This window comes from Nuphar pumila, chromosome 16, assembly GCF_984573655.1.
Source record: "Nuphar pumila chromosome 16, dmNupPumi1.hap1.1, whole genome shotgun sequence".
Classification (NCBI taxonomy): domain Eukaryota; kingdom Viridiplantae; phylum Streptophyta; class Magnoliopsida; order Nymphaeales; family Nymphaeaceae; genus Nuphar; species Nuphar pumila.
This window is the reverse complement of record NC_143264.1, coordinates 37,285,880-37,306,160: the sequence shown is the minus strand read 5'-3', so window position 1 is coordinate 37,306,160 and position 20,281 is coordinate 37,285,880. Positions and strand designations below refer to the sequence as shown.

General features: G+C 42.4%; 1 protein-coding gene across 2 annotated transcripts in view; it reads left to right on the top strand.

The window, feature by feature from the left end:
- Window positions 1–20,281, top strand: part of LOC149813180 (uncharacterized) — a 152,779-nt gene that overhangs the window by 70,501 nt on the left and 61,997 nt on the right. The window lies entirely within an intron of this gene.

Here is a 20,281-nt window from a genome sequence, read left to right as displayed (position 1 = left end):
CGTGTTATTCATCATGTTCTGCAATTTTTGTGCATCTTGTGATGAAAGTTGTTATAACATGTTTTGTTTTAGAAGTTCACTAGTGTTAGACCATTGGCTGTCAGATGCTACTACTTGAAAGATTATCTATTTTAAGTTTTTAGCTTTAAGCACTAGACAGTTTTACATCAATTTTAAATGATGAAAGATAGATGCACAAGTGTGAGATATAGGAAGGTAGAACAGACTATTCTAGCAAAATTTTGCATATTAGCTAGACAATTGCAAAATTGATTTATTAGACATGGTAATAAATTCCTTTTTATCACTTATGTTCTAGGATTAATTGTTTTCAGTGGATTTTACACCACAAAAAATAAAGAAAAAATTAAAAAGAAGAAAGGTGATAAGTGAACGAGCTTATTTGATATTTATATCTATGTAGCAATTTCACATTCTTTATAGTTATCTTTCGTAATTTACATTTATACCTAGATGGCTACTGCACCCTCGTTGGAGTGAAAACAAGAAGAGGATAACAATACAGCAGAAAAACTGGGGTGGTTGCGGACCTTTCTGTCCAAAAGGGCAGATGGAACTTGATGACAAATAAAGGACATTTGCTTGAATATTTTCTGTGCAGATGGTCCTCGAATATCACTGAACTCTAAGTATATGTAAAATTAGTTGCTTTTAGATAGGATATTTGATGGTAACTAATTTGTGATGAAAAGAGTTAAGTTTAGTCAGCCACATAAAAGATTAATCACCCAAGAATCAATACAATAACCCATTAATGGTATTCATGACTAATAAGAAAAATGCAAAATATCTAATTCTGTAGTAACAAATAATGAAAACAAACTCATCAGCCACAACTTGCAGAACTCACAAAACAACATAAGTTAACTAAAGATACACAAAGACAAAAAAGTTTTTGAGACTTATGTTTTACAACCAAGCTTTTCAAAATTCAAACAAAATACAATGTTGGTGATACCTATCGTCAACATCATCAACATCTCCTTCTTTATCTTCATTTCCATCTTCCTCATTGATATCGGTGTCTGAGGAAAAGAAAACGGGTTTCAACACCTATCGTCTTGAGGACAACGCGCGGAAGTGGTGGAACACCACCAAATGGATCCAGTTTTTGGGGAATGAGGTTATCTCATGGGAGAATTTTCGAAAGGCCTTTCTCGATAACTACTTCCCTCCACACTCCATAAACAAAAAGAAAATAGAATTCCTAGAGTTGTGATAAGGCAGTATGAATCTAATCGACTACACTACCAAGTTCTAAAATCTCGGACGATACTGCCAAGTTTGAAAACCTTGGACGATAATGCCCTATATTATTCGAAACTGACTAGAAGAGGGCAGACAAGTATGTTCGAGGATTGAAGAATGGATTGCGGTCTCGTGTATTAACGAGTATGCCACAGACATTCCAGGTTCCCGTAGCAGCAACTACCAAGCTGAGCGAGGACTTGAAATGATTCAAGGGTATCGTAGGAAAGAAACCAGCTGAGATTGAGTGACATAACAAGATGTCATTCCCGGGTGGGCAGGTATCACGACCATCCTCCCATAAGGAGTTCCAAGGAAGGAACTCTGCTCCACCGGCCAAGAGGCCACCGCAGAAGCTATGTCACAGGGATTCGGCTAGCAGGGTGCCGCACCCGCGTCGACGTGACTCGACGCGGGTGTGGTCAACCCGACCCTTGGTGCGTTGACCGCATCCAGGGTCATTTCGGTCCATTTTTTGGATTTAAAAAAAAATTTTTGCCCTATGAAATGGACCCGCGCCGGGGGGAACCACCGGAACCCCTTTCTATATATATATATATATTACATTTTTTCCCCTGCCGCACCTCCGCACCCAAGGTTTTTGAAAGTGCTGCACCCTTGCACCCACACCCATGTGACATAGCACAGAAGGAATGAGCCACTCAGCTCCACCAATAGTCCAACTTTAGTTGCCCGAGGTCTAGCGCATATCACCTCGGACAATTAAGTCCCCGCAATACAGGTGATTGCCTGTATTGCAGCAAGCAGTGCCACTTTATAAAAGAGTGTTGCAAGAAGGCTGTGGATGATCAACGGAGAAATGTCGTACCAACACGACCCTCCTAACAATCACAACAATGTCCTCTGTCCCAGCGATTGCCACCACCAAAGCAGACAGAGCAGAAACCAGCGGTGGGTTGTGTTTATGCCGCTACGATCGAACAAATTGCCAGCGGTGGGTTGTGTTTCTTGAAATTAAAGGAATGGGCAATTTTGAAAAACAAGACTTCTTTATTCCAAAAATTAGTCTTATACAAAAACTAAACTTAAATTTACTTCCGGTTTCTCAACTCTCGGACTATGGTTGCGATATAAAATTCTCTTCTAATAAATGTTGGATACAGGATCGCCAATCCGGGAAGTTGATTGGGGAAGGCTCTAGGAGAGGAGATCTCTACTATGTTGATTTTCTTCAAATTCCCAAGAACCAATTTCGTAATGTTGCTCAAAACAAAGATATTCATGTATGACATAAGAGATTGGGGCATCCCAACATTGTTAAAATCTCTTATTTGCCTTTTATTAAGCATCTTTGTAATGAAAATTTTATATGTAATGAATGTATTCTTGGGAAAATAAAAAACCTACATTTTACTCAAAGATCCATGTTTACAACAAAATCTTTTGAAATTGTTCACTCCGATGTATGGGGTCCGGCTCCGGTGATATCTAAAGGAGGATTCTCATACTATGTTATCTTTGTGGACGATTTCACTAGATTTAGTTGGATATATTTTCTTAAACATAAACATGCAGTTTTTTCGATTTTTAAAACATTTCATATGATGATTTTAAATCAATTCAATGAAAGTTTAAAAATTCTTAGAACCGACTCCGGTGGCGAATATCTTTCCAATGAATTCAAAAGTTATCTTGAAAGTCATGGTATTCTCCATCAAAAATCTTGTCCAAAAAACCCACAACAAAATGGGTTGGCTGAACGAAAACATAGGCATATCATTGAAATAACTAGAACCTTGCTCATTTCACAAAATATTCCGAAAAGACTTTGGGCTGAGGCAGCCCTTACATCGGTCTATCTCATAAATAGACTCCCATAAAAAATTTTGAACAAGGTTTTCCCATTTGAAAAGTTATACGAAAAAGAACCTGATTATAGCAGGTTAAGGGTTTTTGGATGCAAATGTTTTGTCCTTACTGATAAAAATGACAAACTCTCCCCCAAGGCCATTCCTTGTGCCTTTTTTGGTTATTCCGAAACTCAAAAGGGTTGTCGGTGTTATGATATTAAAAATGATAAACTATATGTTTCAAGAAATGTAAGCTTTTTAGAAAAGCTCAGTGGTTTCGAAAAATTTGAATCTAATGACGAGAATATAGACTATTCTTTTTTGTTTGATCTGTTAACTGAAAGTGATGAAACTAGTGATGATGAGTCGAATTAGAATGACTCAAGTGATAATGAAACCAGTCCTGTGTCCTCTTCATTTCATCAACATATCAATGAGGAACCACATAGAGATCCCATAACCTACACTCATAGAGATAGAAATACTTTCAGAAGTGCCCTCGAAAGATATGATGATGCTAGTGGGACTGCTCCTCAAAGTGAGGAAAACCTTCATAGGACCGAAAGACATAGAAAACCCCCTTCTAGGTTCATCTCATATGAGTCTTTTTCACCTAAACATAGAGCCTGTCTAAGCGCCATTCATTCTTACATAGAACCTAGAAACTTCGAGGAAGCACGAAAATGTCTTGAATGGATAGTCGTAATGGATAATGCGCTCGAAGCACTTAGAGCTAAGACATGGGAATTTCAAGACCTTCCTAAAGGTAATAAAGCAATAGGGTGTAGATGGGTGTTTAAGGTTAAGACTAAGAGTGATGGGTCATTCGAGAGATACAATGCCCGTTTAGTTGCAAAAGGATATAGTCAAGAATATATGATTGATTATGAAGAAACCTTTGTCCTGGTACCTCGAATGGTCACTGTCAGATGTCTTATAACCGTTGCCTCGATCAACAAGTGGAACATCTATCAAATGGATGTTAAGAATGCATTTTTAAACGAAGATCTAAATGAAGAAGTTTATATGGATGCTTCTCCTGGAATGGAGTCTCCTAAAGGAAAAGTGTTTCGCCTTCGAAAAACACTTTATGGTTTAAAAGAAGCCCCCAAGGCTTGGTATGATAGGTTTAACTTCGTAATGTTAGAAAATGGTTTTTTCATCTTGTTTTACTGATACTGTTTTGTTTGTTAGAAAATCCAATGCAGGGATTGTTATTTTACTTCTATACATGGATGACATGCTTATAACCGGAAGCGATTCTAAAGGAATTAAAAGCATAAAGACAATTTTAAAGGATATGTTTGAAATGTCTGACTTGGGATTTCTAACTTATTTTTTGGGTATTTAAGTAGCATATTCTCATAGAGCGTATTTTTTGTCTCAAACTAAGCTTGCATATGAGATTATTGACAGGTCAGGTATTACAGATAATAAGGTTTGTGAAACTCCTGCTATAGTAGGAGCTAAAATGAAGATTGATGATGGTGTTCTCTCCGATCCTACTCCCTACAGACAACTTGTAGGATCGTTGATGTATCTGAGTATTACCAGACCAGATATCTCTCATGCAGTGCATACTGCAAGTCAGTTCCAGCATGCACCAACATCCGTCCACATGAGTGCTATCTTACGAGTCGTAAGATACATTAAGGGTACTCTAAATAAGGGAGTATTTCTATCCTCTTCGTCTGTTTTAAAATTAATTGCTTATACTGACTCTGATTGGGGAGGTGACTCAAATAACCGTCACTCCACCACTGGTTTTTGTGTATTCTTAGGTGATTCACTGATCTCGTGGAGATGTAAGAAACAACAAAAAGTTTCTTTATTTTCGACTGAAGCTGAATATCGTGCCATGATAACTACTACCATGGAAATTGTATGGATTCATCAGCTTCTAGAAGACATGAGAATCACATTAGAAGGACCCACTAAGCTATGCTGTGACAACAAGAGTGCAATTTATATTGCCAAAAATCATACCTTCCACGAGTGGACTAAGCACATTGAGATGGACTGTCACTATGTTCGTGAAGCCTACTTGAAAGGAGTCATTGATCTTCCATATGTCACTTCAGAATATCAGTTGGCAGATTTCTTCACCAAAGCATTGTGTGCTCCACAATTCAACTTTCTCCTTGACAAACTTTCGGTCATCTTACCCTAAGTTTGAGGGGGGTGTTAAATTATGTAATCTAATCATGTAATCTATTATATATTTTATATATATAAGGTAATACATATACATATATACAATATATGTATATGTATCTACCTATTATATATATATCACCTTAGCCGAAGGGGTATACTCGTCATTTTATACATTCTTTTTCGAATATGTATGTATTTTTTCCATTTCTTTTTTCTCTTTTTCTTTTTTCTTTTTCTCTTTTTTTATTCCTTCTTTTTTTCCTTTTGGTGCATGGAGGGGCCCACCCAACATGATCGTCGGGCCCTTCCAACGGTTATAATTATAATCGTTGGAGGGGTCCCAACGATCATATTGGGAGCCCCTCCATGGCTTCCCATTGTGTATAAATAGGGGTATTCCCCCTTGTGTGTTTTTAAGGCTTTGAGTCAAAGCCCAAGTGCTCAATAAAGTGATTCCAATATTTTTTATGCCGTTGTGCATTTGTGAGATTTTGTGAGTTGTGCTTTTGTGCACACGTGTTCTAAAGTGTTCTTATTGTGCATGTGTGTCAAGTTTATTATCAAGAATATTAAGGTCTTGATCTTAGTATCTTGTTGAAGATACGTTTACAGGACCCTCTTGGTATACCAAAGCAACACTTTTTTGGTATATCAAAGCAACAACTGTGTAGAACACACCACCCCCAGGTAAAGTAGCAGACTCTCCCTAAAACTGTGTCTAGGAGAAATAACCTCAATATCAGGTTCAGGGGTCATAGTAAAGCACATGGAGTTTTGTATCATCGTGGTCTCCCAAAACCGAATCTCTAAGATTCTCATTCTTTCAATGAGAAATCTCAGAACGTATATTATATTGTTCTTATTCATTATCTTTTTATTAAAAGCCAATTATTGAGTTTTGCAATTCAGCATGCAAAAGCAAAGGCAAAAGCTCGCATCTACCTTTGCGAAAACCATCATGGACTCTCGCATGTGGAAACACATAGAACAATACAATATAGTGCAATCAAAATAAAGGTGATTTTTGTGATGCATTTAAAAGTAAATAAAGCGGGAGCAAACCACAGCTCGAGGCCCACGATGATTCATTTCGACCATCGATGCATCATACAAAAAAATCATGAGTAGCATACTACAATGCATTACTTTTGAATGCTTCACAATGCATATTCATTTATGACAATTTAAAGATGTGCATGAAACAATAATATACATATGCATGTGTGTGAGTTCACATATCCCGGTTAAATGGATGCTTTCATTCATAAGCTTGCTCAAGTAAACAAGTGAATACCAAACATAACAATTTAATGTATGCACATGCAAAGGGTGCAGACTTGCAATGTTGCTTTGATTTAGCATCATATATATCAAGTACAAGATAGTGAAACAAATCATTCCTTTATATGCACAGGGCTGAACATAATACGAGTAGCAAATCTGAAAATTTCTAAGTATAACTGTAAATTACATATGCTAATTCAATCCTCACTTATGCATATATTGAGCATACAACCACTTATGAAACCTGTATGAATATCGCACCTGTAACTCAAATATTCTGTTCAGAAGAAGGTAAATTCTCAACAGGAAGATGACTTTCCCCTCAACCACTACATTGGCACTTGCAAAGCACTTGGATTGTGTGATAGCAATATGACTGCAACTGTTAGGGGTTGACATCATGTAAACAGAAACACAAAGGAGATCCCTACCTATCAGCCAAGTTCAAAAAGCAAAGACTAATGTTGATAGTGGCAGCAAAGCCGATGAAAGTACTGTCAGGCTTTTCAACATCTTGTGGAACCAATAAGCAGCAGGCCTTACAACACTGGTTCCACTCAGCAGGCAAAGTCAATAGAGAACAGACAACATGGATCTATGCCATAGGGATCAGAAGTTTGAGGCCTACTGCCTTGACTGACTTTGAAAAACAGAAGTTCCATTAATCTCAATTATTCAATGGAAATACGATGAATTGGTCAGAGACTCACTGTCCATGTGACAAAAGTATAACAAGGATAGAAAAACCACAAGCAACAAAGTTCAGGAAGTAGAGCATAATTTGGTGATTGCGGTAAAGCTCACATAAGTGCCAGACTTCCAAATATCTTATGAAACCTATGAAAAATCCTCCACAATTGACAATGTGCTCAGCCAACAGATTGAACAAAGTGAAATTTTATGATAAGCTTGGCTTCACCCTTGCATATTATCTAGCCTGACCATAATGGAGAGGAGATCCATTCATACCCCACAATTTTAAGGCAATAGAAAAAGTTGTAAGATCCACATGATAACTGCATACTTCACTTGAAATTGTTATGGGCTATATTTACAAAACAGTGAACTGGACATCTGACAGGTGGTAATGGAATTGAAGAAGAGTAGGCCACATATCCAATAGAAAGAGACCAATATTGGCTACTAACTGTAAGGAATCTAGTTGAAAGCAAATGCTACAAGCTGTTTTGAACTTCAAAGTAGGTAGATAGATACTTTAAGGGGCTGTGTTTTTTCTCTTTTTAGTTTGCAGGCACCTGGCCCAGCCAATTGTTTCGCTGGGTCTGTGCCCTGCTAGAACACACCCAGCCAAAACCAGTCGTCTGGGTTCAAAACCACAACACATGCCCAGTCGAAACAAGGGCTCGGCTGGGCCTGCTAAAAACATGAAAACATTTTTTTTTTCTGTTGGGGTTGGACAGACCCAACCGGTCAAGGTTTACATCTGTGACTTCTTCTTCACTATGCCTTCATCCCAAAACAATTGGGGTCGGCGATATGAACCAAAACTCATAGTGGTTCATATATATAGGGTGTGACTAAGTTTTTATGCTGGTTGTCACTGGCCTAACGCAACCCTCCTCCTTTATCCGGGCTTGGGACCGACAGTGTATAACTAAACAGTTAAACACATCTGTGACTACTACATATATTACAAAAGTGAATGGTGTTCGTGAAACACCTGACACACTGTATACACGTAAAAGTCATGTGTACCTACAACACACTACATATTATGTTTATCAGTTCTGAAACTTGGAATGAAAATTCCAGAACTTTGCTCATGTAGGTCATCCACTGCATAACTACAGTTAACTATAGGGTTTAAACAGAATTTCATGAGACTGACAGCATCAAACATCCGTATCGCAGCATATACTTGGAATACACATTCTGTTTTAAAGCCATGACACCTTGATCAACAACTTCATCATCAGTATATATATATATATATATATATATATAGCAGCATATATATGCTTATATATGCATGGCATGGAATACAAATCCATGCCCTCTTTTCTCATCTAAAGCAAGAGAAAAACCCGTACCTTGGTAAAAATCGAGGAAAATACTGAATGGATGGTTGGATCCTCCTCCTTCCTCTTCTTCTCTCCCTTTTTTCCTTCTCTCTCTTTCCCTCTTCCTTTCTCTTTTTTTTTCTCTCTTTCTCTTTTCTTTCTTTCCTCTTTTTTTTTTTCTTCTTTTATAAGGTGAGGGAGAAGGGGTGACATTTCCCCTTTCTCCAAGGGCTGGAGAGTCTCCAATAGGGGAAACTCTCCCCTAGTTCCTAATTTTTTTGAAACTCTAAACAAATGTTGACTTTTCTTTTTCTTAAAACTTTCAACCTTTCTAAAACTCTGTTAACCCCTCTTAGGTAAGAATAGGAAGTCTTTTAGAGAGTCCCACTCAGCCCAAAAATACAAATTCTGAATTGATATTATTTAATTATTTACTTATTAAATATTAATTAATTTAAAATATCTAAAAACTTTCAAAAATAACTAAATTAACCCTAAAGGCTTCTTAGTCTTATTTAAACCCAAAATAAAGCTTTATATACAATTTAAAGCTAGAAAAACGTTGGGCTTGGATCTGGATCCAAGATCCAAACCCATACCCAAAACAAAAATTGCAGTAACACCTGGATCAAATCCAGATTTACGTAGAACCTAAATAGGACCCAAATCCATAAAAACTCGGATCCTAGGCCTTGGATCCAATCCGATCCAACTCCGGACCGGTTTCGACAAACTGCTCAATTTTCATAAAAACACGATTTTCGGGCCAACCGAGACTTGGATACAAAAAAGTAAAATATCACTGCACTCAGAATTCCGAGACACATCCAACGATATATTACACGAATATTAAAATTTAAATTTTGCCCAAAAATAACCCGAATTTGCCTGAATTTCGCTTGAATTTAAAGGTCAAAATTAAAACTCTTTGCCACGCTTCGTTTGGCTCGCCTTGACCTTGTGGATGAGACCTGGGTCAAGCCCAGACTCAAAGACTTTAGTCTAAAAATGAAGCCTCAAACGTTTTTTCTCCTAGACAACCAAATTTTTTTGAAAAACCTGAAAATGACTAAGTGTAAAAATACGGGATATTATAGGGGGTACCGAGTCTGGATCCGGGTCTGGATCCAGTCGGATCTAACCTGGATCCAATTTTTTTCCTTGAGTCAGGTTTTACAAACACGGTTCTACTCGAGATGACAGAGTACGACGCTATTTTGGGCATGAGTTGGTTAGGCCAGAATCATGCTAAAATCTTATGCCGCGAGGGTAGAGTCATACTGTCTTGACTCGAGATACCTAAGGTAGAATTCAGGCTATTTATACCTGTTCTGCAAAAATGAGTGATATCATCGTTAAAGGTGTAGAAGTACCTCAAGAAGGCTTGCATGACCTTCCTGGTCAATCTCTCGGCAGTTGAGTTGACATCTACGCCACTTGAAAGCCTTTAGGTGGTAAGAAAATTTTCTAATATTTTTTCCGGAGAGTTGCTAGAACTCCCTCTGCTTTCTGAGGTGAGTTTGAAACTGAATCCTTAACCAGAACAACACCAATTTCTAAAGCATCCTACTGAATGGCACCTGTTGAGCTCAGGGAACTGAAAAACCAACTCGAGGACTTAATGGACCAAGGATTCGTCAGACCAAGTGTATCACCTTGGGGGAGCGCCTGTGTTGTTCATAAAGAAAAAAGGATAAATCATTAAGGTTGTGCATCGACTACAGGATGCTCAACCAGGCGGCCGTAAAAAATAAGTACCCGTTACCTCGAATCGAAGATCTACTCGATCAACTACAAATGACCAAAGTATTCTTCAAAATTGACCTTAGATCCGGATATCACCAACCCAAGATAAAAGAAGAGGACATCCAGAAGACCAGAGTTGCCAATCGAGGAAGCGAGAGCGGAAAGCGATACGGGAAGGGGAAGCGGAAATGGGAAGAGAGGCACTTTCAAAATTTTAGGAAGCGGGTAGCGTGTAACGACTTAGAAGCGAAGCAGGAACCGACCTAGGAAGCGAACCAGAACCGACCTAGGAAGTGAACCGGAAGCGGCCTAGGAAGTGAGGGGGAAGCGAAAAAATAAAAAAATAAAAAAATAAAAAAAATAAATAAAAATACAAAAAAATAAAAAAAGAGGAAGCAAGCATCCCATTTTTTTTGTGCGCTTTCCAGCATGTTTCGGAAGCACAACATTTTGCGCTTCCAAAACACGCTTCGGGGAAGCGCGCTTCCCCACTCCCAAGGGCGCTTTCGGTAACTCTGTAGAAGACTGCCTTCAGGACGAGGTATGAATATTATGAGTTCGTGGTAATGCCTTTCGAACTCACTAATGCACTTGCTGCTTTCATGGGCCTGATGAATAGGATGTTCAGACCATGTCTAGATACATTCGTCATTTTTCCTTCTCGAGCACTGGATTATATATATATATATATATATATATATATATATATATATATATATATATATATATATATATAAATTTTGAGACAATCGTGTTGTAATGCTTTTGGATCTGCAACATCCAGTTTGGGTCTGCAATATTTTGAATGAAATTGTTTTTTATGCTACATTCAGTATAATATCATTTTGAGTGGAATATAACCTGCCCGAGGTTTCAAACCCAAGTTAAAAAGGTTTTCACTAGCTTCAACGTTTACAATGGGCTCTCTTTTGTGCCCATTTTGCCCTCATCTATGTGTGTATATAAATTAGATGAATCCCCTTATTCTTGTAATGTTTTACAAGCATATTTGAAAGCTCAATAAAATATTATTTTATATTTGAGAGTCTTCTTTGTATGCGCCCATTGTGGGTGCTGTGATTGTGCTCTTGGCGGCTTAATTTTGTGCATGTCCATGTCTGTAAAACCAGTAAAAAATATATATATATATATATATATATATATATATATATATATATATATATATATATATTAAAGATCGGACCCGGGTCGGGTCCAGACCCGACCCGGATCCAACCTGTGCCAGCCCCTCGAAAACCCTTTTCGAGGGGACTGGCAGCCCACGGCAGGGGGCCTCTCCGGCGACACAGGGGGCGGGCCCTGTGTGCGCCCCCTCCCTATTAAAAGACGAGAGGGGAGAGGGGAGGGCCTACGAGCCTCCCCCGACCCCCCCGACTCTCTCTCTCATCTCTCGTCTCTCTCCCCTCTGCTCTCTCTTCCCCCGACTCCATCTCCCTCTCCCTCTGCCGACGCAGGCCACCCCCCCCCCCCCCTTTCACGGCGCCACCCTCTCCGGCGAGCTCCCTCCTCGACAACCACCTCCCCGGCGTCCTCCCTTCTCTCCGGCAGCCGCAGGTGAGCCCCCTCCCTCACTGTCTCCTCTCCTGTTACGGCAAGCAGGGGCCAAAGGCCCCTGCGACTGCCCCCCCCCCCCCCCCTTTTTTCTCCACGAACGACAGGGGCCATTGGCCCCTGCCGCCTCTTAGATAGCCGCAGGGGGCCTTTGGCCCCTGCGCTCTCTCCCTTCTCTTCTGGCAGGGGCCGACAGGCCCCTGCTTTTCTCTTTTGGTAGGGGCCGATGGCCCCTACTCTTCTCCTTAAAAGAGAAGCAGGAGCCACTTTGGCTCCTGCCTCCCTTCTTTTGGGAAAAAAACCCAGCAGGGGCCGTTTTGGCCCCTGCCCCTCTTTTAACCGACAAGGGCCAGAGGCCCTTGTCTCTTTTTCTGGCGAGCAAGGGCTTGGCAGGGGCCTTTGGCCCCTGCACTCTCCCCCATCCTATTCATTTCATTGGTAGGGGCCATCGGCCCCTTTCTTTTAAAGAAAGGCTGGCAGGAGCCTTCGGCTCCTGCCCCACCTTCTTTTAACACCCAGCAAGGGCCTCGAAGGCCCTTGCCCTCCTTTAGAAATCCAGCAGGGGCCGATGACCCCTATACCCATCCCCTTTAAACGACATGGGTCATTGGACCCTACCCCGTTCTCTTTCGCAACGGTAGGGGCCAATGACCCCTGCTTTGGATTGCGGAGAAACTGAGTTTTCTCCCTATCTATATTTATTTTATGCATGCTAAACTACATACTTTTGCAGTGTTACGCAACGGAGCCCGTTCGCGCCCCGCGAACTAAACCGACGATAACTTACGTTCGTAGAAGACTCCATCCTCGCAATACCCCAAGGTAGGAGAAGATGCACAAGGACTTAAATAATTAAATCAAGCTTAAATAATTGATAATCGAAAGGACTTAATGATATATTTATATACTTATATGTATATAAGTACACTTTTAAATCAAGGACGCGGTTTCGCGATCCTTGTCCTTTGCTTTCGTATTTCAGTTTGCCGTCGCGCTTTGCGCCCAGGCTTTTACTTTCGTGTTTACTGCTTATTGTCTTTTAATTCAAGGACGCGGTTTCGCGGTCCTTGTCCTTTGCTTACGCACTTTCTGTTTCTGTTGCCGTCGCGCTTTGCGCCCAGGCCTTTGCTTTCATAAGTTACTACTTACTGTCTTTTAATTCAAGGATGCGGTTTCGCGATCCTTGTCCCTTGCTTTCGTAGTTCCTGTTTGCCGTCGCGCTTCGCGCCCAGGCACTTCCTTTTCGCATTATTATCTTTTGTTTCTTTTCCTTGCCATAGACTCAGTGTATTCGAGAGGAATACCTATTCCTCTTTCCACCCGATATGTTTTGGGAAAACCCTTGATCTGGGGCAAGACCAAGTTGTTGGGTGATAGGTTCCTTTGTGAAACCCATTTACCAAAACCAGTGTCGTGACTTACAAAGCACCCAGACACTGCGTCATCGGATGTCAGATTCGAGAAAATCACATGCCTTATGTTGGCAAGATTGTGTGTGGTTTCGAAAGATTTGATATGTTAAAATAGTTTTTTTTTAAAAACATTATATCTTTGCGAAACACACTCCCGAGGCTCCTATTAAGGACCTGTATCCCTTTTCTCGTAAGTGTACTTCTTAAACATGCGAGACATGATAGTACTACGACGATTGGATGAGAGAGTCTTATGACTTCGATTAATGCTTAGTGCAGGCTGTTGGAAACACATATAAGAGTGGGATCGCCTTCATAGGCAAGATGCTCGTTTCGGTCTAATGGACCAGAGCATGAAGAATGAGGCAACGGCTAAGAAACCCCGTCGCGCTCAATTCAACCTTGCTTCGTCAAGAGAGAGGACGAAGGGTACCAACTCCGATAGACAACCCATTTATGGCTTTCAAAAAGGGCAAAAGACCCGTTTTTCCCCCGTCATCGGAGGTTAGGGGGAGGGATAGGGGCTACATAAGTTAGCCTAACACTTTTGCAGAAGTTGGATGCATCCCTATCAGGCCTTGGGGACTTACTCTCTCGACCATCGGTCGTCTCCATAGGAATAGGATTCAGTCAGACAACCGAGGTATATTAAAATACTTAACATAATGAACACTCGGCTTGGACTCGACTGTTTCGACTCACGTGCCATGTATGTACCCGCATGGTCGGTTATCAAGTAATAACTAAATTGAGCATGCACACCTTTTTTTTTCAGTTTGTTGTACTTAGCTTATTCCTCCAGTCTATCTGCTTAGTTTGCTCGTTACTACCTGCTGCATAAATTATCTATGCCTAATTTAGTTCTTTCTGTCTTTGTACTCTCCTGCTAGTTTTTCGCAAAACTAACCCATTTCATGGGCACAGGTGACGATTAGGTGCATCTGGCGATGGCGCGACTGCGAGATGATTTAAGGATCCACTGTTTCTGCTCGTAGTGTTTCTCCTGAACATTTTTTTGTTTTTGATACGGTTTTCCCTTGAGGAAACCCAAATTTTGTACAAACTTGATACTCTCTTCAAATAGAAGGAATGGTTTCCTAAGTATTATTGCAGATCGTCCATGGTAAATCTTTGTTTTCTCGCTAACGTGCCCAAGGTTGTCAAACCCGTCTTTTTCTTTTAAAAGAAATCGTTTCCGCTGATTTAGAAATAAACTCTGTAAAGAAAAAGTATTTTCCAACTATTTCAAGGAATTTATAAGGTTCGAAATTTTGGGGCGTTGCAACTTGGTATCAGAGCAGATCGAAACAGTGATTCTTGGTCATCGAGCATCCGCATCGCACTGTAAGTAATTTAATTTCTCTTTTTCTATACTATTAGACTAGAGTATACCTTACATGAGTATTTGGGATTTTTCTTGTCCAAAGAAAATGAACCCTCCGGATGGTGAAAGATTGGGACGCAGAAGAGGCGCAAGAAGAACACGCTGTCGTTCTGTGAGGGGCAGAAGCTCTGTGGTAGGAAGACTTGAGCGTTCTTCTATCGGTTCAGATCATTGGACCAGCGGGCCGCCCCCTCCCACTTTTGCGGATTCTTGGGGCTTTACGCTTCCGGATACCTACCAGGCACCGCTAGCCGCGACATGGGCAGCAGTGCACTTTCGAGAAGGAAGTCGTGTGCCAAATCATGTTTTAGTTAATCGACACACTTCTCGGGAATCCTCTGAAGCAGAATCCCCCTGGCAAGCCCAGATGGGATGCAATTTTTGCGGCGAAGAAGGACATACGATGGATAATTGTCAACTCAGGGAAGCATACAATAGAAGGGGGACTGCAACACAAGATCTGGAAGACACAGCATCCTCTGTCCAGGGTACTTATGACACACCATCGTGTGATGGACAAATATTACCCCTAGAGAGTGCTCAGGACATCGCTCCACCCACTCATATGCCTTCCCCCAACTCACCAATTTACACACCATCCCCAGACTCGCCACAGTATATATCGGATACTCCGGTAAACACTCCGGCTTCACCGCTATACATATCGGATTCCCCGGTATACACACCAGCTCCACCGCTGTACATACCGGATTCTCCGGTGTACACTCCGGCTTCGCCACCCTATGCACCGGATGCCTCACCACATTACTCCCCTACTCCTCTTCACGGGCAAGGAGTCCCGAATGAGGATTTGCCTCCTTTTCCCCCTCTACGCGGGTTAAGGCGCACGGGTATCGCAAGAGAGTACTTGAGGAAGTACTCTCATCATCCCTAAAGGATAAAAACTCGTTGATTTTTGTACCGTGGACAGTTGTTGTTTTAACTTTTTGTAAGTGCCCTCCTATACCAGCACTGCTGGGCTTTTATAATCTCTATTACTCGGAAATATGATAAACTTTTTGATATTACTCTTCTCTTTCAAGTATTGACTTATGTATCATCTGGATATTTTAAGGATGGTTCGAGGGTCGAACGAAGGTTCATCTGACGAATGGTCAGATCAACGGGGATTCATCATGGAATCGTTGAGCGCATTGGCTAGCGCCATGCGAAATCAAGCGCACAGCCAAGTACCTACCCCAGAACCAAGCCACCCTTCGACAGTATCATATGAAAAGTTCTTAAAGCTCGATCCTCCAACCTTCGCAGGCAAGCCCGACCCCGATGCAGCTGAAAACTGGACTTTGGAAATAGAACGAGTTTTCCAAGTTTTGACAGTCCCAGAAGACAAGAAGACCCTTTATGGTACTTTCAGACTTTTGGGTGCCGCCCGCCATTGGTGGGACACGACTCGGAACATACAGTTCCCGACAGACTCGTTTATTCCTTGGGAGGCTTTCAAGAAGGCTTTTTTGGAGAACTATTTTCTTCCTCATGCGAGGGAGAGGAAAAAGGTGGAGTTCTTGGAACTTTGCCAAGGTTCGTCAAGTCTGGTGGACTACATCTCCAGGTTCCAGGAGTTGGAGCGTCATTGCCCCAACTTATTTGCAGATGATCGGGAGCGGGCGGGTAAATTCATCCGCGGATTAAAGGAAGGACTCCGACCAAGGGTCCTAAACAGCATGCCATCAACTCTCGCCGCAGCTGTTGCTGCAGCTACTCTCCTGACGGAGGATTGGGAACGCTCTAAGAACACCCAAAGCAAGAAGCCACCCGTTGTGGGTAACGATCAAAAGAAATATCCCTCTGGCGGTCAAACCAAGCGACCGCCCTTTTTCGTAAACAAGGAAGGTGGAAGAAAGCCATATCCTCCTTCCAAACGTCAGCGTCCTCAGGGCAACCCTCCCGCCCGGCAGCAGGCGGGCGATGTCTGCCCAAATGCGGACGACCTCACCCCGGGCAAGCATGCCCTCTTCTTACAGGCGGATGCCTGTACTGTGGCAAGATGGGCCACTTTGCACGCGAGTGCCGCAGAAGGCGGCTGACGACCTCAGAAGGAATAATGGAGCACCTCTGCTCCCTCGACCACCGCCGCAACAACAACAACAACAACTTTCTTACCAGGCGCAGCAACCACAGTCCAGCGGCCAGAAGAAAGCACCAGGACGCGTTTACACTGCCACGGTCGAACAGCTGACCAAAGGCGAGCTTGTGCAAGGTACCATCTTGATTGCTAACCAAGCAGCTTTCGTACTCTTTGATTGCGGTGCCACTCATTCTTTTGTTTCTGTAAAATTTGCTGAACTCTTGCACGTACCTGTAAGTTCGTTAGATAATGCCCTCAACGTCTATAACCCGATTGGGAAGAGCACTATTTGTGCGACCTATGTGCCAGCTTTGGACGTAGTCTTGGCAGATCGACATTATCCGGCCTGCGCTATCCTTCTAGATATGACCGAATTTGACGTCATCCTAGGCATGGATTGGCTGCACAAGTACCATGCCAAGATCTTTTGCCATGAAAGCAAAATTGTGTTATCTCTACCAGGAATGCCTAAGGTGGAATTCAAGTTCGTGAAGGCGGTCCGTGCAAGCAAGATGATTTCTTCGCTAAAGGCACAACATTACCTGAGAAGGGGATGCACTGCCTTTTTAGTCAATGTCGTCCAGTCCGAACCGACAGTAGTTTCGATTAGAGATCTGGAGGTGGTTCGGGATTTTCCAGACATCTTCCCAGAGGAGCTGCCAGGACTTCCCCCACCACGAGAGGTTGAATTCAACATCGAGTTGCTACCAGGTACTGCGCCAATTTCTAAAGCTCCATACCGTATGGCGCCAGCCGAGCTCGAGGAACTCAAGAAGCAGCTACAGGAATTGATGGATCTAGGTTTCATTCGCCCCAGTGTCTCGCCTTGGGGAGCTCCTCTTTTATTCGTTAAAAAGAAAGATGGATCATTGTGGTTGTGCATCGACTATCGAATGCTCAACCAGGCCACGATAAAGAATAAATATCCGTTACCGCGTATCGAAGATCTGTTCGATCAACTGCGGAATGCCAAGATTTTCTCAAAGATCGACCTTAGGTCAGGATACCATCAACTCAGAATTAAGGGAGATGACATCTCCAAGACGGCTTTTCGAACCAGGTATGGGCATTTCGAGTTTACTGTCATGCCTTTCGGACTCACCAACGCTCCTGCAGCCTTCATGGACCTCATGAACCGTGTGTTTAAACCCTTTTTAGACACCTTCGTCATCGTGTTCATTGATGACATCCTGGTGTACTCAGAGACCTGGGATCAACATCGCGAACACCTGATCATCATTTTGGAAACCTTGCGGAAGGAGCGTTTGTTTTCTAAATTCTCTAAAAGCGAGTTTTGGCTCAAGGAGGTTATGTTTTTGGGACATGTTATATCCGAGAAAGGCGTATCCGTAGATCCTGCAAAGGTGGAGGCCGTACTAAGCTGGCAGCAACCGAGGAATGTTCGTGACATCAGAAGTTTCCTTGGATTAGCTGGATACTATCGAAGATTTATCCAATACTTTTCCAAAATCTCTCTGCCTATGACAAAGCTGCTAAAGAAGGAGGCTAAGTTCGTGTGGGACGATTCGTGCGAAAATAGTTTTCTGTTGCTGAAGGAACGACTTACTACCGCTCCTATCTTAGCCTTGCCTTCGGGACAAGGCGGCTTCGTAATTTATACTGACGCTTCCGGGACAGGCTTGGGCTGCGTCCTAATGCAGAATGGTAAGGTATCGCCTACGCATCGCGTCAACTTAAGATTCATGAGAAGAATTATCCGACTCATGACTTGGAATTAGCGGCAGTGGTTTTCGCATTAAAGATTTGGCGACACTACTTGTACGGGGAACAATTCGAGGCTTTTACGGATCATAAGAGCCTCAAGTACTTGTTTTCGCAGAAGGAGCTTAACATGAGGCAACGACGGTGGCTAGAATTTCTCAAGGATTACGATTTCACCCTTTCCTACCATCCAGGAAAGGCGAACGTGGTAGCTGATGCTCTCAGCCGTAAGGCTTCTAGCATTTCCGTCAACCTATTATACGTTGGTTGGAAGTTGATTGAGGATTTGGTTTCCTGGAAACCGTTTGCAGTCTCATCAAATTCTATCAGTCTTTCTAATCTGATAGCTCAACCTGAGCTGTTAGCCAAGATCCTTGCTGGGCAAAAGACTGATGCGCAGTACGAGAAGTTGAAGGCTCGTACACAACAGACCGATACTCCTTTCCGACTTAAGGACGATGGAAGCATTTGGCTCAAAATCCGTCTTTGGGTCTCAAATGATCCCGTTTTGAGAGACGAAATTCTCGTAGAGGCTCATAAATCCAAATACACGATTCACCCGGGAGGCACGAAGATGTTCAAAGACTTGCAGCGCAGATTTTGGTGGAGCGGAATGAAGCGTGACGTGGCCGAATACATCTCTAAGTGTTTGACTTGCCAGCAGATTAAGATCGAGCATCAACGACCTGGCGGAGTGATGCAACAAATGGAGATCCCACAATGGAAGTGGGAAGACATCACTATGGACTTTATCGTCGGTTTGCCAAGAACACGAAGAAAGAACGATGCGATTTGGGTGATCGTTGATCGACTCACCAAATCGGCTCATTTCCTTCCTATCCGTATTAGTCAGTCCTTAGACAGTTTGGCGGATCTCTACATTCGTGAGATTGTGAGGTTGCACGGTGTTCCGGTATCTATCATCTCCGATCGTGATCCGAGGTTTACCTCGAGGTTTTGGGGACAACTTCAAATCGCGTTGGGTACGAATTTAAAGTTTAGTACCGCATTTCACCCTCAGACTGACGGACAGTCTGAACGCACAATTCAGACTTTGGAGGACATGCTGCGTGCGTGCATGATGGACTGGAAGGGAGAATGGGATTCTCATACCAGTCTGGCCGAATTCGCGTACAACAACAGTTACCACGCTAGCATCGGGATGGCCCCTTACGAGGCCTTGTATGGAAAGCCTTGTCGTTCGCCCCTCTACTGGGACGAGGTTGGCGAGCGAAGGATGGAATCTCCTGTAGTGCTACAACACTACACTCATCTGGTGCAGATGATTCGAGAGCGACTCCGTACTGCACAGAGTCGGCAGAAAAGTTACGCGGATCGTCGTCGTCGAGAGCTCACCTTCTCGATAGGAGATATGGTTTTTGTTAAGGTATCTCCCACAAAGAGCGTTTTCCGTTTTGGGAAAAAGGGAAAGCTAAGCCCTAGATTTGTCGGACCGTTCGAAATCCTGGAACGGATTGGTGAAACAGCTTATCGTGTGGCTTTACCTCCTCAGTACGCTCAGATCCATAACGTTTTTCACGTATCCATGCTTCGGAAATACGTTCACGACCCATCACACATCATCCATTATGATGATGTAGACATTCAGAAGGATTTGTCTTTTGAGGAAAGACCAGTCGAGATCGTTGATCGTCGAGATCAAGTGCTTCGATCTAAGACAATATCTCTTGTAAAGGTCCGTTGGAAGCACCATGGAATAGAGGAATGTACTTGGGAGCCTGACTCTGCTATTAGGGAGAAGTACCCTGACTTGTACTTGGATCGTTAGTTCAATTTAATTTCGAGGACGAAATTAT